The following is a 16672-nucleotide window of genomic DNA, read 5'->3' on the forward strand; positions in this document are numbered from 1 at the left end:
GAGAAAAGGAGTCAAACAGAGAAATTTGGAAGAGAAAGGAGCTCACTAACCCAGAGACCTTCTCTCTAAAATCTCTCTCTAAAAACTCCAAAACTCCTGAAGGCCCCCAACCCCCTATTTATAGACTTTCGGATTGGCCCAGAACGGCCCGTTCCGAACTCCCAAATCACGCACAAAATTCACGCCCAGAACGGCCCGTTCTGAAATCAGAACGACCCGTTCCGGTACTCATCCGGAACGGCCCGTTCTCCCTCCAGAACGGTCCATTCTCCTTCCCAGAACGGCCCGTTCTCAACTACAATATGTAGTTCAATTCAGTAGCTTGGAACGGCCCGTTCTGGGCTACTGAATCAGCCTTTTTTTTTTTTTTTTTTTTTTTTAACAATGTTACACTAATGAGATAAAACAGAACAAGAATGGACTGAATAAGGCTCAACCCAACCTGTATTGGGCCTATACTACAAAAGAAGATGTTGTTATAGGTTGTTATTGTTCTTGATCATAAAATAAGTATAAGAGTGATGGGTTGGGCTAAAGTATGAATCATAAATTTCACTCTATAGTCTTGTAAGAGGTCACTACTCACTACATCTTCACGTTCTTGGAAGCAGAAAAAGTTTTGACTTCACCTTTTCCTTCGGTGTCTTGCTTCTTTCTAACACAAATTTGTGTTCTAAGAAGCAGACACCGAAGGAAAATATAATGTCTAATCTTTCCAAATATCAAGGATCATCATGCGCAGTGAAAACCTATGTTCACACCTTGGTGCCACGTTACGTACGTAGAAATATTAAGCTTTTTTCTTTCTTCTGATTTTGTTGGCAATGAATCTGGTTTGTCTCTTCTTTTCATCTCATATATTTGTTCGCTGATCCATATCATGATTTTAGTCATGTCTTCATTAAGTTCCTCTTCATGGCATAATAATTTTGATTTATGGACAAATCTTTTACATTTTAAAGTCAATGAAATTGTTTACCATTCTAATAATTTGATTTTAAATAAGTCAATCTCCATTCATTAACGTAAGTATTTACTACCAAAGCTAAAAGAATTTCAAGATTTATTTTCTTTTTCTTGTACGTGGTATCACTCATGTTATTCTTTTGTATTTTTATTATTTTCAAACATTATTATTATTATTGAAATTTAGACCATTCTAATTAGACATTAAATTACGGTTTTAAAACACTTATTTTTGTATATTTTTACGAAATTTCAAATTATCAATTACTTTCAAATTTTGTGTTTAAACTTTTTTTTAATCTCAAATTACATATGACTTTTTATGTTAACAATTTATTTTTTATTTAAATCTTCTTTACTTATTATTTAAATTAGTTTTTTTTTCATAAAGAACACTTTTAAATGTAAGTATTTATAGCCAAAGCAAAAAGAATTTCAAGATTTATTTTCTTTTTCTTGTACGTGGTATCTCACATGTTATTCTTTTGAATTTTTATTATTTTCAAACATTACTATTGAAATTCAATCCATTCTAATTCGACTTTAAATTAAAATTTTAAAATACTTTTGTTTTTTATTTTTAAAAAAATTAAATTATCAATTACTTTCAAATTTTATGTTTAATCATTTTTTATCTTAAATCCTAATTTTCTCAAATTACTTGTGATTTTTTATATTAACTTTTTTTTTATTTAAATATTCTTTACTTATTATTTTAAATTAGTTTTTTATTTTTATAAGGAGCACTGTTAAATAGTATGAGTATATTTAGTATGAACTATTCAGAAAGGACTTGTTCGCGTTTGATTGGATAAATTTAAATAAATAAGTAATATAATTAAAGCGAATTTGACATAAATTACACGGTATATTATCATATAATAAAAGTGAATTTGAGAATTCAAGTCGTTAACTTATTTGAGTGTGGTTAAAATAAAAGTAATTTTTAATATTATTTTTTTTATTATTTAAAGATTTAAGAGTAAATAGAGATTTATTATAATGTGTGTTAAAATAATAGTTGGATTTGTGATATTTCGAATTTCTATATAGTTTGTTTTAAAATAATATAAAATATAAATATAAATAATAAAAATTAAAGAATGTAAATCAAGTGAGATAATATATAATTGAAAAAGTAAAATAATTTTAAATAAAATTAGAGATTAAATGTGATTACAAAATAAGCAAGTAATTATTAATGATAGAATTGGTAATTAATTTTTTTCATATATATTTTTTCTTCTATTTTACTATGATAGTAGGAAAAAAATATATAATAAAAAGATCTAAATGTTTTAAAAAATGTGAAAATCAAAGGGATGTATCCCTTATATATATATAGTATAAACTAGTAGGATTACACTTCATATCTATATGTAATAGTTACATAGGAAGTTAGATTCTTTTTTATATAAATATTTTTTTTCATTTTATTCTCTACAAATATATTATTAAAAAGAAATTGTTGTATAATTGAGTGGGTAAAAATGTTAAAGAAAAATAAAGACAAAAGTTGTAACAGCTTAATTTTCATAGAATGTACGAGGGCCCAAAAGCCCAATGAGGGTAATTTAGTAATTTACAGGGGTGTTTTAGTAGCCCAGAACGGGTCGTTCCAAAATTGGAACTGACGGTTCCAAGTTACTTAAACGAAGGTGATTTAGTGGCTCCGAACGGGCCTTTCCCAAAATGGAACGGGTCGTTCAAAACTATTAAAATTGCCTATGATTCTTAGTTGGGAACGGGCCGTTCCCAACTGGAACAGGCCGTTCCAGATTTCAGAAATGGCCTTTAAACCTTATTGAGAAAGAGTCGTTCTGGTTTCAGAACGGGCCGTTCTGGATGTGAATTTTACCCATGATTTAAGGGTCCAGAACGGGGGTTCCGGTGAAGCTTGTTGCCTATAAATTGAGCTCTCTGCCACTCCCAAAAGGCACACCTCACATTTTTTGATTTCTTTTCTTCTGCTCTCTCTTCTTTCCCTCTACTTTCTACTTCAGACCGAGGGGAACCCAGCGAGGGAAACCAACCAGATCTTGTGTAGGTTCAGCTTCTACATATCAAGGTACGGGGGAAAAAGGGATTATTTGTATGTAGAGTTACATGAGGGAATTGAGTAGAGGAAGAGTCTCTTAAGATTATGAGTAATTTTATAATTATTTCTGTTTGAGTAATTGATGATCCCATTAGATTCTGTATGTGTTGAGGATTAGAAATATGCTAATAATTTGTAAGAATGATGATCTGGGAGTGAGAACAAAATTGTAGAAAAGTGCCTGTGAGTTAGGTTTTGGAATAATTGGGGGTTTTACTGTTTATGTTAAAATTATATTAAATTGATAATTTCATTGATTATTATATTAATTTATGAATGTTATTGTTATATTACTTGTTAAGAATTGATGATCTAGATGTGAATTGCTTGATGGGTGTGCGAACCCTTATTTTGTTGGACTTATCTGTTGTGTATATGGAATTGTGTATGTGATATGGAATTGAGCTATGAGATGAGATGTGATATGGATGTGATTATGCTTGTGATTGTGGTTCCTTACATCAATGACCAGGGATGACACGACCCCTGGGTAAGTGATGCTACATGGAGGGCGTGACCCTAACATGGTGTGGGATGAGTGAGACAATTAACACGTATCACTTATGTCAAATATGGCAGCCCTGACATAGGGTTAATTGCAAGAGATTGTATGGACTGTGATGTGATTGTGGTTCCTCACATCAATGACTAGGGATGGCACGACCCCTGGGTAAGTGATGCTACATGGAGGGCATGACCCTAGCATGATGTGGGATGAGTGATGCAATTAACCCGTATCACTTATGTCAGTTGTGGCGTGGCCTTGGCATAGTGTTAATTGTAAGATTTGTGTGGATTGTGATGGATTGATGTAATTGAGATGTGAAGATGATGAATGATTGATAAATTATGATATATATAAATGCTTGTGAATATTTCATTAAGTAAGGAGTTATGATGAGATTATGTTGTGTTTTCCCTTGTGTGCTTTCCATATAGATGTTTTCTTTTCTCACCGTACAACTTATGGATGTTTTAGGTGAGGAAGATCCAGCTATGAGTGACATCTAGAATGTTAACAGTTGATTTATGGGTATGCTCTGATATTGTGACATCGGGGCAGAGGATTTCTAGGACATGAATTGTATTTATATACGGAGTTGAACCTATTATTTTGAAAACATTTTGTAACCTCTTATGTTTTATTTTTCCAAGTTTCATTTTCAGAATATTTTGGATAATGAAGAATGTTTCTAAAGGTTTTTATGTGAACCCTTTTACCTATGTTGAAAATTTGATTTCCTTAGTTTATTTACATTACTACAATATATGTGTTGGGACGACCCGTTCCATTTTGGGAAAGGCCCGTTTCGAGCCACTAAATCACCTTCGTTTAAGTAACTTGGAACGGCCCGTTCCAATTTTGGAATGACCCGTTCTGGGCCACTAAAACACTCCTGTAAATTACTAAATCACCCTCATTGGTCTTTTGGGCCCTCGTACATTCTATGAAAATTGGGCTGTTACAAAAGTGAAGATAAAAATCGATCATAAACCAATTTATCTCCTTTATGTATAGGTCACTACAAAAAAAATTGCATTTAACGACCACCAAAATCGGTCGCTAAATTGCTAAAATCGGTCGCTATTTGCCTTAGCGACCGAATTAGCGACCAAATTTAAGCAGTCGCAAAAACCCTAGTCACAAAGCTATATAGCGACCAAAAAATTTTCGGTTTCTATTTAGCGACCAAAAATTTTGGTCACTGTTTAGCGACCGAAAATTTTGGTCGCAAAATGGTTGCAATGATTTTGGTCGCTGATGTGTATGGGGACCAAATTAGTGACAGAATAAATCGGTCGCTAAATCGATCGCTGAAGATTTATTTTTTATTTTATTAAATTTTATAGACGTTGCAAATTCGGTCGCTACGAAATATTCATATTTGGCCTCTCAAGAATTTTATTTCACAATACTTCATTTTTCAGCATGTTTTGTCCTTAATTACACAATTTTTGGGAAACTTCCCAGAAGGTCACCCATCCCTATATTATTCCAAGTCAAGCACGCTTAACTGTGGATTTCTTATAAGATAAGCTACAGAAAGGCATATGTATATTGTCAGTATAGGTAGTACAAATTAATTCATTTAAATCATCCTCAAATATACAATCTCATACTTATACTATCTTTGGATTCCTCTCATTTCGGTGTATCCGAACCATTATAAAAATATAATAATATATTTAATAATTATATTACCAATAATAATAATTATATTATATTTAATTAATCTTTATTTATATATACTTACTTTTATAATTAACAATCTACTTATTTCTATTTAAAATTAATATTATGATACAATTAATAATTTTTATATTTTAAAATGAGAAGGGTTATAATAATACTGGTATAACTTTTGCTAAGTATTACATTGTTCAATAACTTTATATTAAATGTGAATTTTGTAAATCCAACCGTTAGATTGAAAGTTCATATCACTTTATATGTTTATATCAAGTTTTGTTAAAATTGAACAACAAGTTGAAGGTAATCAAAGTGCTCATATTTTAATATATTTTGAAATGTATATTTTACGTCAATTTTATTTTACAAGAATGAAGTATCAAATCATCTTGAATTCATATAAAAGAACATAATCATTCGAGGTGACTCGCAACTCGTGATTAAACAGTTAACTCGAGAATATAAATGCATGAATGAAAAGTTACTCGAATGCAAGTCTCGAGCTACAGCTTTGTTAAATTCATTCGATGAGGTCCAATTGGAACACATCTCTTGTAATAAGAACGAAATTGCGAATGAACTAGCTCAGATTGCATCCGGGTACAAGATAAGCAGGGAATGTCTCGAATCTCTTGTTTGTATAAGGAATGAGTTAAGTGACGAACACGAATGCCTCATCATTGACACCTCAACCATTCAGGATTGGAGGAAAGAGCTAATCGAATATCTGCAAGGTCCAAATTCGCAAGCTGGCAGAAAAGTTAAATATCAAGAGAGAATGTGTAGTGATTGTAGGGCTATTAACAATATCACAATCAAGTACAGGAACCCAATTCCTAGTCTTGATGATATGCTTGATGAATTACATGGTGCTAGTATTTTCTCTAAAATTGATCTTAAAAGTGGTTATCACCAAATAAGAATCAAAGAGGGTGATGAGTGGAAAACTGCTTTTAAGACCAAATTTGGATTGTATGAGTGGCTAGTTATGCCTTTTGGTTTAACCAATGCACCAAGTACATTCATGAGACTTATGAATCATTTCTTAAGAGAGTGTATAGGAAAGTTTGTTGTTGTTTATTTTGATGACATTCTAATCTATAGTAGGTGATGGACTCCTTCCACCATGGGAGAGACCAAAATTTCCAAGGTGGGAGAGAGACTCCTTGCCACGGCCAAGATGATGGCTTTAGGGGCTGGACTTTCCTTCAAGGGTGGAGAAATAAGGAAGGTGGGCGTGAAGGGTAGTGGTTGGGCGAATATGAAAAAAGGGAGGAGGAAGGTGTCTAGGTGGTTCTAGGTTGGCTCACTTCACCAAGTAGAGATGAAGGCCACTCAATAAACCCTAAACTCACTCAAGGGAGGAGATAGGAGGGGTAGGCCGTGTAGACCTAGTGACTAAGGAGAGGATTTGAGGCACAAAAGGCTCACTCAAATTCATATATTCCAAAGTATTTACAAGGTGTGGTGCATTCGGTATTTATAGGAGGGGAGGCATCTAGGGTTGCATTTGGAGTAGGCAAATGCATTCCATATGAAATGCAAATGAACCCTAGATGCAACTTGGTGGCCAAGGATGGAATCTTTGGGTTTAGATTGCTATATCTAGGTGCATGATAAGATCATGCAACCTTTGCCCTCCACTTGGGCCTAAGCCTTTCTAACACCAAAAATAGACCCAATGACACCAAAAACATGCGTCACCCTCTAATTAACACCCTAGCCCAAAATTAAAAATCCTAATCATCTAGAGCACCCCATAATACAAGGGTAAAATGGGAAATACAAAAGAAAATAAATCCTATGACTAAGATACCCCAAAATACAAGGGTAAAATTGGAAATACAAGTAAAATAAATTCTATGACTAAAATACCCCAAAATACAAGGGTAAAATAGGAAATTAAAAAATAAAATGCTATGCTAATAAAAACATAGGAGCTAAGGTCTAAAAGTGGCCTCACTCCTCCTATGGCTTTTCAACACTAACCCATTCCTTTTGTTTCCTTCAATACATCACCTCTTGGACTTCTTGGCCTTACTGTTATTCCATCAGTAGGTCTCAAGATGATCACATAGGACATCTTAGAGAAGTCTTGATGATCCTTAGGCAAAACCACTTGTTTGCTAATGTTGAAAAATGTACTTTTTGTGTGGATCATGTGATTTTCCTAGGGTTCATTGTGAGTAAAGAAGGGGTTCGTGTGGACCCCAAGAAAATCAAAGCTATTCAAGAGTGGCCCAAACCAAAGAATATTAGTGAAGTTAGGAGTTTTCATGGACTTGCAAGTTTTTATAGAAGATTTGTTGCTAACTTCTCTAGCATTGCGTCACCCTTGAATGAACTTGTTAAAAAAGATGTTTCCTTTGATTGGACTCCAAAGCATGATCAGGCATTTTAACTTCTAAAAGATCAACTTACAAATGCACCCATACTAGCTTTACCAAATTTTGAAAAGACTTTTGAGCTAGAATGTGATGCATCTGGAGTTGGTATAGGAGCTGTGTTATTGCAAGGAGGACACCCCATTTCATATTTTAGTGAAAAACTAAAAGGTGCCTCCCTCAATTACCCTACCTATGACAAGGAGTTGTATGCATTGGTTAGGGCTTTACAAACTTGGGAACACTATCTACTGTCCAAAGAGTTTGTCATCCATAGTGACCATGAGTCACTCAAATATTTAAGAGGTCAAGGTAAATTAAATAAGAGACATGCTAAATGGCTAGAATTCCTTGAAAAATTTCCATATATTATTAAATTCAGAAAGGGAAAGCTAACGTTGTAGCTGATGCTTTATCTAGAAGGCATACTTTGCTTATGTCTCTAGGTACTCATATTCTTGGGTTTGATAATATTAGGGAATTGTATGAGAAAGATCTTGACTTTGGTGATATTTATCAAAAATGTCAACAAAAAGCTTTTAATGGTTTCTATATGGCTGAGGGGTATTTATACAAAGAAGGAAAATTATGTATACCCCAAGGTTCCATTAGGAAACTATTGATTAAAGTGAGCCATGATGGTGGGCTTATGGGTCACTTTGGTGTTGATAAAACCCTTAGTTTGCTTAAAGAAAGATTTCATTGGCCCCATGTGCGAAAGGATGTCCAAAAGCATTGCTTTAGATGTTTGGCATGTTTACAAGCCAAGTCTAAAGTAATGCCTCATGGTACATACACACCTTTACCCGTTGCTTCAATCCCTTGGGTAGATATTAGCATGGACTTTGTGCTAGTTTACCTAGAACCCAAAGGGGCATGGATTCTATACTTGTGGTAGTGGACCGCTTTAGCAAAATGGCCTATTTCATTACATGCCACAAAGTAGATGATGCAAGCAACATTGCAAAACTCTTCTTTAGAGATGTGGTTAAACTCCATGGACTTCCTAAGTCTATAGTTTCTGATAGAGATACCAAGTTCTTATGCCACTTTTGGCGTGTCTTATTGATGGAATCATGCCTAGGAAGGCAAGAGGTGACATATTGAAGGAGCCAAGAGGAGTTGGCTACACATGAAGGTTTGGGCCAGTCAGGGCCCAATGGGCCTGATGGGCCTGGGAAGGCCCAAGTTGAACTTTTCATGGGCCATATTTTGTTATAGCTAATTTCATATGTTTTGTATACATCATGTTAGTATAGGTATCATATATTTTGGACCACATAGAATAGCATTTTAGGTTTTAGGCTAGTTGGGCCTAGTTTTGGGCTTCATGGGCCTTTGGGCTTTTGGTACCCAATATTGGGCTCATTTTCATTCTTGTAATTTTTCCTTTCCATTGTAATTGTTTGACCAATGTAATTAGGTCATTAGAATAGGAAAATACAAGGAATACTAAAGTATACTAATTAGGTTAAACTAGGTTTAATTTGGAAGCCATTTAAGTTACATTTGAGTCACATGTTTTGCACCATTGGTGGCTGAACATGTGACACTCAAATTAACCCTAAATGACTCTCAAATCAGACCTAAATGCACCTTGGTACCTAAATTTTCAGACTTACACATGTGCACCAAAGTTTGAATTCAAATTTCAAATTTGAATTCAAACTTTAGGCGCCAATTTGTGTAGCTTTGGTTTAGGTGCCTATGTGCTTCATTTCCGTGCATACTTAAGTCCTCCCTTCACATTTTTGTATTCAATTTTGAGAATAATGAAATTTGAGAGCTTATTCAGCCAAATTTCGTTCAAGAGTCACCATGAGAGAAAGTTTCACCTTAGGAACCCTACTAGGTTTTCCTCCTCTTTGAAGTGAGCTTTCCCTTGCACCTTAAGCTTGGATGCTTCCATCCAAGGCTTAAGCCTCTTCTATATCCGAGATTCTTCCTCCATCTAGTGTTCATCTTTGTGGTTTCCATCTCCTTGAAGAAGATCCGAGTTTAAGGAGTAGCTAAGGAGAAGTCAACTATCACTCCTCCTAACCTTCTTCCATCATTTTTGGTATCAAGAGCAAGGTTCTTCAAGGAGATAAGTTCTCTTGTGTTTTGTCCAATTTTTTTGCTGTTTGTGTACTCTTGTATGTCTTCTTTGAGTTTCTATTCGGATCTAATTGTTTTGAATCAAATTTGTTCCATAGATCCATTGTTTGATTGTTCTTGATTTCTTCCACAATCAACTTGTTTAGGACCTATTAGCTTGTGCTTATTTTTGTTTCTCTTTGATTCTTTCCATTCTTGTATGTGTCTGTGATTGGACTTCATGCATTGCATTAGATTTTGGTTTTGAATCTATGTTTTGTCTTAGAGTTTGTGTTTAGTCATTATATGTTACAAAATTCCTTGAATAGCATGTTGACCTAATTTTTTTTTGAGTACATTGTTCATGATTTTGGTCTCGGTTTGCTTTCATCTTTGCCTACCTATATGTGCTTTTCCTTTTGCCTTATTGAGTTCATAATTTGCTATTATTTTTAGCAAATTTCTTTAGAGTTAGGTTTCCATTGTGTACTTAATTTTTCAAATCACTTTCCATTGAAAAATCTTAAGAAAAAATTTTGTTACCTAAAATTTCAAGTATTTAACCTACTTCTAGTGCACTTTTCTTGTGGATTCAAATTTTATAAATAAAAACAAAAGAGTTAAGAGACTGAAAAACAGAGGCAAAAACAGAGCCTAAGGTTCAAAAAGTTCAAAAAAAAAGAAGAAAGAATACAAAAGGAATCCAAAACAAAACCTAAAAACTAGTGCACTAGTTTCTTTCTTTTCACTTGAATTTTGACCTAACTTGTAGTCTCGGTTTCTATAGCTTGGAATCATAAAAAAATTTGAAACATAAGGAAAATACCTTATCTGGAATCTTAATTTGAATATATAAAAAGAAATAATAAAAAAAATATAGAAAACAAATTAAAAGGAAAAAGCCGAGAGGTGTACAAGCTGAAAAATCTACTTGATTCCTTGATATTGTTTTGACTACTATTTGTTCTATACTTATCCAATTGTTCTCAAATTTTTTTTGTTTTGTTCATCTACTATAGTACCTATCTAGGAACCTTCCTAACTATGTGCTAGCTTTATTTGGAGTCTTAATTTTCAGTTTTACTTGTTGAACCTCTTTGAGTCTTGTCATATATACATATTACTCTTCATTTTTGGTATAAGCTTTTCAAATTGTGCTTTTATTGCTTGTCTTGTTTTCTTTCATTAAATTCCCTGTGCTGGAAGTGGCCTCAAATCCTTGCTTAAGGATCAAGCATTGCTCAACAAAGAGTACGAAAAGTTTGGACACTAAGACTACAAAATTTTGACCTAATTTAGTGACCTAGCTTTTCCTAAACTTCCTTCACTTGAGTGACCATTCCTTTCACCTTGTGAGGAGCCTCCATTAACCACTTTTGTTGTGTTCATTGTGCAGGTCCAGGAGCATCTTATTTCAAGGATTAGTGGCGGATTAAAACACTTGAACAAGTGTTAGAAAAGTTGATCAACCAATCCGTCACTAATTGGGTCACAAAAGCCGTCATTAATTGTTTTCTAGGCTAGTTTAAATTTTGCAATCTCTTTTGTATTTTTAAACCAATTTGTAAAGCTTGGAGGGAGTATTAAGAAGCTGGTCAGGTATATCTAAACCTTGGTAGCTCACTCACGTGTAGTACTAGTGGAAGTGGCTTGGAAATTTCATATGTTTCAAGCTTCCACTTAGGGCAAACCGACTAGTTGCTTAATCTTGCTTCCTTTAAGTGTTTGATCTTTAATTTGTTTACTTTTTCTGCCTTGTTTCGACTAGCTTTGTGTAGCATTTAATTGTTCACGTTTTAGATAGCTTCAAAAACAATTGTGAAAAGCATACAACATAAAAATCTTTGCGAAAATTTTTGTGGAATTGAAAATACCACAAGGGAGTTTAGTGATTTCCACTTGAAAAGGCTTGGTTATTAAGTGGCTCTTAGTAGCTCACCTCCCTTGATAGTGCAATTTGTACACTTAAACTTCCAAGTGCTATTTTTTTGTTCCTAGAAAATTACAAAAATATTTTCTTTTTGCATAGCATATAAAAACAAAATTCTTTTGTTTAATCATGAGAAAATATTCCTCAAGTGGTAGTGATTTAAGCTCTCCAAAAAGTTTTTCACATCCTACTCAAAGGCTTAAATCACTAACACCTTGGACAAAGCAATAAGTGTTAAAAAGAGAAAAAGAAAAACTTGAAAGAAAAGCACGACTTGCAATTTTAGAGGAAGAAATTCACATTCTTAAACAAAAGAAAGAAAAATTTTTAGCAAAAGAAAAATTGAGAAAAACAAGAGAAAAAGAAAGAAAAAATTAGGGAAGAGTAAGGAGGAAAATAATTCCTCTAAAGGACTTGTGAGTGAAGAGAGTTGTTCTACCACTAAAAATCATTTACAAAATACTCTCTTCATAAATAAAGACCTTAACTCTTACCTTAATCTTATCACTAGTCATGAAGTAGAGATTCAAGAACAAATTATTCTAAAGAAAAATGAATCTCAACTTCAAGATGCAGCGAAGAAGGAGTGGACTACATTTAGTTCCACTTCTTGTGCTACTTCCTTGGAGGTGCCCAAGGAAGAAAGCCTTCCCCTCTTTAGGACTCCTTCTACCTTAGTTGTTCTAATAAAGCACCCAATTTTCAGTTTACATTGTTTAGTAGATACAACTTGTAATAATCTATATTCTATGTTTGATCTTATGGGAAGTTCTTACTCTTTTGAACTTAATACGTTTCCTTCCCTACAAGACAAATATAGCTTATATGATTGTGAGTATCTAGTAAACAATCAAATCCAAAATTGTTTAGGGCGTTTTCTAGTGGTATTTTCTTTATATTCTAGGAAAAGCCTAGGTTACCATTTAGGGTACTTTAGGCAAGATGTTGTAATTTTTAAGAAGCATTCTTTTCATTGTCTTAGTCATAGTGTCATTACATTTTTAGGATTTCATTCTAGGTTGTACTTAGAAGAGGATCCAATTTCTACTTTTAGGGAGTCTAATTTTGATAGTTTATTTTTTCTTAGGCTAGATATAAAGACTCCTCTTAGGATCCATAATCCATTTTCTCATCATAAACATGTCACCTCTTATACATGGTTTATTGTGTATGTAGGTGATGATTCTTATTCCATGCATCCTCGTGATTTGAGGACAAATCCTTTTCAAGAGGGAGGGGATGATGGAATCATGCCTAGGAAGGCAAGAGGTGACATATTGAAGGATCCAAGAGGAGTTGGCTAGACATGAAGGTTTGGGCCAGTCAGGGCCCAATGGGCCTGATGGGCTTGGGAAGGCCCAAGTTGAACTTTTCATGGGCCATATTTTGTTATAGCTAATTTCATATGTTTTGTATACATCATGTTAGTATAGGTATCATATATTTTGGTCTTGTATTTTGGACCACATAGAATAACATTTTAGGTTTTAGGCTAGTTGGGCCTAGTTTTGGGCTTCATGGGCCTTTGGGCTTTTGGTACCCAATATTGGGCTCATTTTCATTCTTGTAATTTTTCCTTTCCATTGTAATTGTTTGACCAATGTAATTAGGTCATTAGAATAGGAAAATACAAGGAATACTAAAGTATGCTAATTAGGTTAAACTAGGTTTAATTTGGAAGCCATTTAAGTTACATTTGAATCACATGTTTTGCACCATTGGTGGCTGAACATGTGACACTCAAATTAACCCTAAATGACTCTCAAATCAGACCTAAATGCACCTTGGTACCTAAATTTTCGGACTTACACATGTGCACCAAAGTTTGAATTCAAATTTCAAATTTGAATTCAAACTTTAGGCGCCAATTTGTGTAGCTTTGGTTTAGGTGCCTATGTGCTTCATTTCCGTGCATACTTAAGTCCTCCCTTCACATTTTTGTATTCACTTTTGAGAATAATGAAATTTGAGAGCTTATTCAGCCAAATTTCGTTCAAGAGTCACCATGAGAGAAAGTTTCACCTTAGGAACCCTACTAGGTTTTCCTCCTCTTTGAAGTGAGCTTTCCCTTGCACCTTAAGCTTGGATGCTTCCATCCAAGGCTTAAGCCTCTTCTATATCTGAGATTCTTCCTCCATCTAGTGTTCATCTTTGTGGTTTCCATCTCCTTGAAGAAGATCCGAGTTTAAGGAGTAGCTAAGGAGAAGTCAACTATCACTCCTCCTAACCTTCTTCCATCACTTATGGTCAAGACTAGGAACTAAACTCCTCTTTTCAACTACTTGCCATCCTCAAACAGATGGACAAACTGAGGTAGTTAATAGATCTCTGTCTACTATGCTTAGGGCAGTCATAAAGGGCAATCACAAATCTTGGGATGAGTATTTGCCACATATTGAATTTGCCTATAATAGGGTAGTTCCCAAAACTACCAATATTTCTCCTTTTGAAGCTGTGTATGGGTTTAATACTTTAACTCCTTTGGACTTGATACCTCTTCCTAATGTTGGACATTTCATTCATAAGGAAGGTGTTTCAAAAGCTAATTTTGTTAAAAAAATACATGAAAGGATTAAAACTCGTATCCAACTCCAAAATGAGAAGTATGCTCAACAAAACAACAAAGGCAAAAGAACTATGATCTTCGAGGAAGGTGATTGGGTTTGGCTTCATCTTAGGAAAGAACGTTTTCCTATACAAAGGAAGTCCAAACTTAGTCCTAGAGGAGATGGTCCCTTTCAAGTCTTACAGTATATCAATGATAACGCTTATAGGCTTGATTTACCCTCTAATTATGGAGTTAGCCCTACTTTTAATGTGATTGATTTAAAACCTTTTGTAGGTGCTAGTGATGATGAGGAAGAGTCTTCAGATTCGAGGACGAATCCTTTTCAAGAGGGAGGGAATGATGGAAGAGCATGGACCAAGGGTCCAACCACTAGAGCTATGGCCAGGAGATTACTTGAAGACTTGACTGCTTCAGAGCTTAGTGGGCCCAATGGGCTAGGTGGGCCTAGGGTGCTTCTCACTTGGAATTTACTTGTTTGACACCATGTTTTATTGCATATTCATAGAATAGAGATTTACTTTGTTTTAGTCTTGTATTTTGACCATAGATTAGGGATTGTGAACTTTGGGCTTGTAATTGGGCTTTATGGGCCTTTGGACTTTTGATACCCAATATTGGGCTCATTCTCTTTCTTGTAATGTTTCCTATTCATTGTATTTCATTGACCATTGTATTTAGGTCATTAGCATAGGAATTATAGAGGAATACTTATGTAGGTTGATTAGACAAAATTAGGTTTAATTTAGCTTACATTTAAGTTGCATTTTGAGTCACATGGATGGCGCCACCTATGGCTGAACATGTGTGACTCAAATTCAACCATAAATGTAAGCTAAATCAAATCAATATGCATTTAGCCCTTGGTGCAAGGATAGACACAAATGAGTGGAAGATTTGAATTCAAATCTTGGCGCCACATGTGAGGTTCACACCTTGGCGCCAAGTGCTCTCTAATCCCGACATATATATGCTTTTACCTCTCTTTGTACACAAACACTTTTTGAATGAAATAGAATTTTCTGGAAATAATCTTCAGCCAACTCTCTCAAAGAGTCACCGAGAGTGCCTTCACCTTTTAGGAACCCTACCTAGGTTTTCCTACCTTTTGAAGTGAGCATTCCTTTGTTTCTTAAGCTTGGATGCTTCCATCCATAGTTTAGGCAACCTTAGTCCGAAAACAACCTTCGAACAAGTGTTCTTCAATTCCATCTTCCATCTCCAAAGAAGAGGTCCAAGCATAGACGAATCAAAGGAGGAGAACATCTTTTACTTCTCCTAGTTTCTCCATCAACCATGGTTAATCTTAGCTTGCTCCTTAAGCTACCTACCTCTATATATTTGTAATTTCTACTCTTGTAATCACTTTTGACATATTTTGAGAAATAGAATTCAGAATTCTCTCTCATTTTCAATAGTCTAATTTCGTGGAGAATCTCCTTCTCCTAGAAGCTTCACAAAGGAACTTCTCCTTTGTGCTTGGTTCCTCAAGTTTCTCTCCTTCAAGAGAAACCAAACCACCTTGGGAAGCATCTTCAAGCTTTTGAATCTTGAACTCATCCAAATCATCCATTGATGTGAAGAACCTCAAGAGAAGAAGGGACTTAGCATGGTTCAACTTGAAGAAACATGAATCTTCTCCAAGTAGTTCCATCATGTAGTGTATTACAATGGTACAGTTAACCAAACTGCTAAGGGTTGTTCATTCGTGGGTATTCATAAAACAATATGTATTAGTCGTGGTATTGATGTTGAATATTTAAAGAATAAAATTCATGCAAAGTTAAATCTTAATGCTAATCAAATTATCTCCAACATACAATGTAGATATTTGCGTTGTCTTGATCCTGTATCATATGAAAGTGCTGATGTATGTGATAATGAAGATCTTGAGTGTATGTTTGATAGCTTTGACAGACAATATAAAATGAATATGAATGAATTGTATGTTCATGTAGATGTGGTTGTGCCATCTTCACTTCATTTGAATGAAACTCAGGCAACCACTAGTCATCATGACCTCGAACAAACAACATCTTATCCGGCAAGTAAAATCCCTAATTTACAACCCACAAATGTTCTAATCTCCCCACCAAGAAATCATCCTGACTCAAACATTGATTTTGAGACAAACTTGAGTGACGATGATATCAATCTGAGACAAGGTGATGAAGTCGACGATTTGAGTTCATCTAATACAGAGCATGAGGAAGATTTCAATGCAAACAACAATGTGATGGTGTAATCACCATATGAAGTTGAACCTCCCTAGCCAACTGAAACAGGTTAATTTTAAGTTCTAATATTTTGATAATTAATATGGGTACTTATTTAACATTATTTTTATTTCCATGTAGGACCCTCAAATAATCCATTTTGGACAGAAACTCCACATTACAGTTATATTGACTGGAGTCATCCTGATCAAGAGACTTGGTATCGTGGTTTAGATGTCCCTAAT

Source organism: Cajanus cajan, chromosome 10, assembly GCF_000230855.2.
Source record: "Cajanus cajan strain Asha chromosome 10, NIPB_CcT2T_4, whole genome shotgun sequence".
Lineage (NCBI taxonomy): Eukaryota > Viridiplantae > Streptophyta > Magnoliopsida > Fabales > Fabaceae > Cajanus > Cajanus cajan.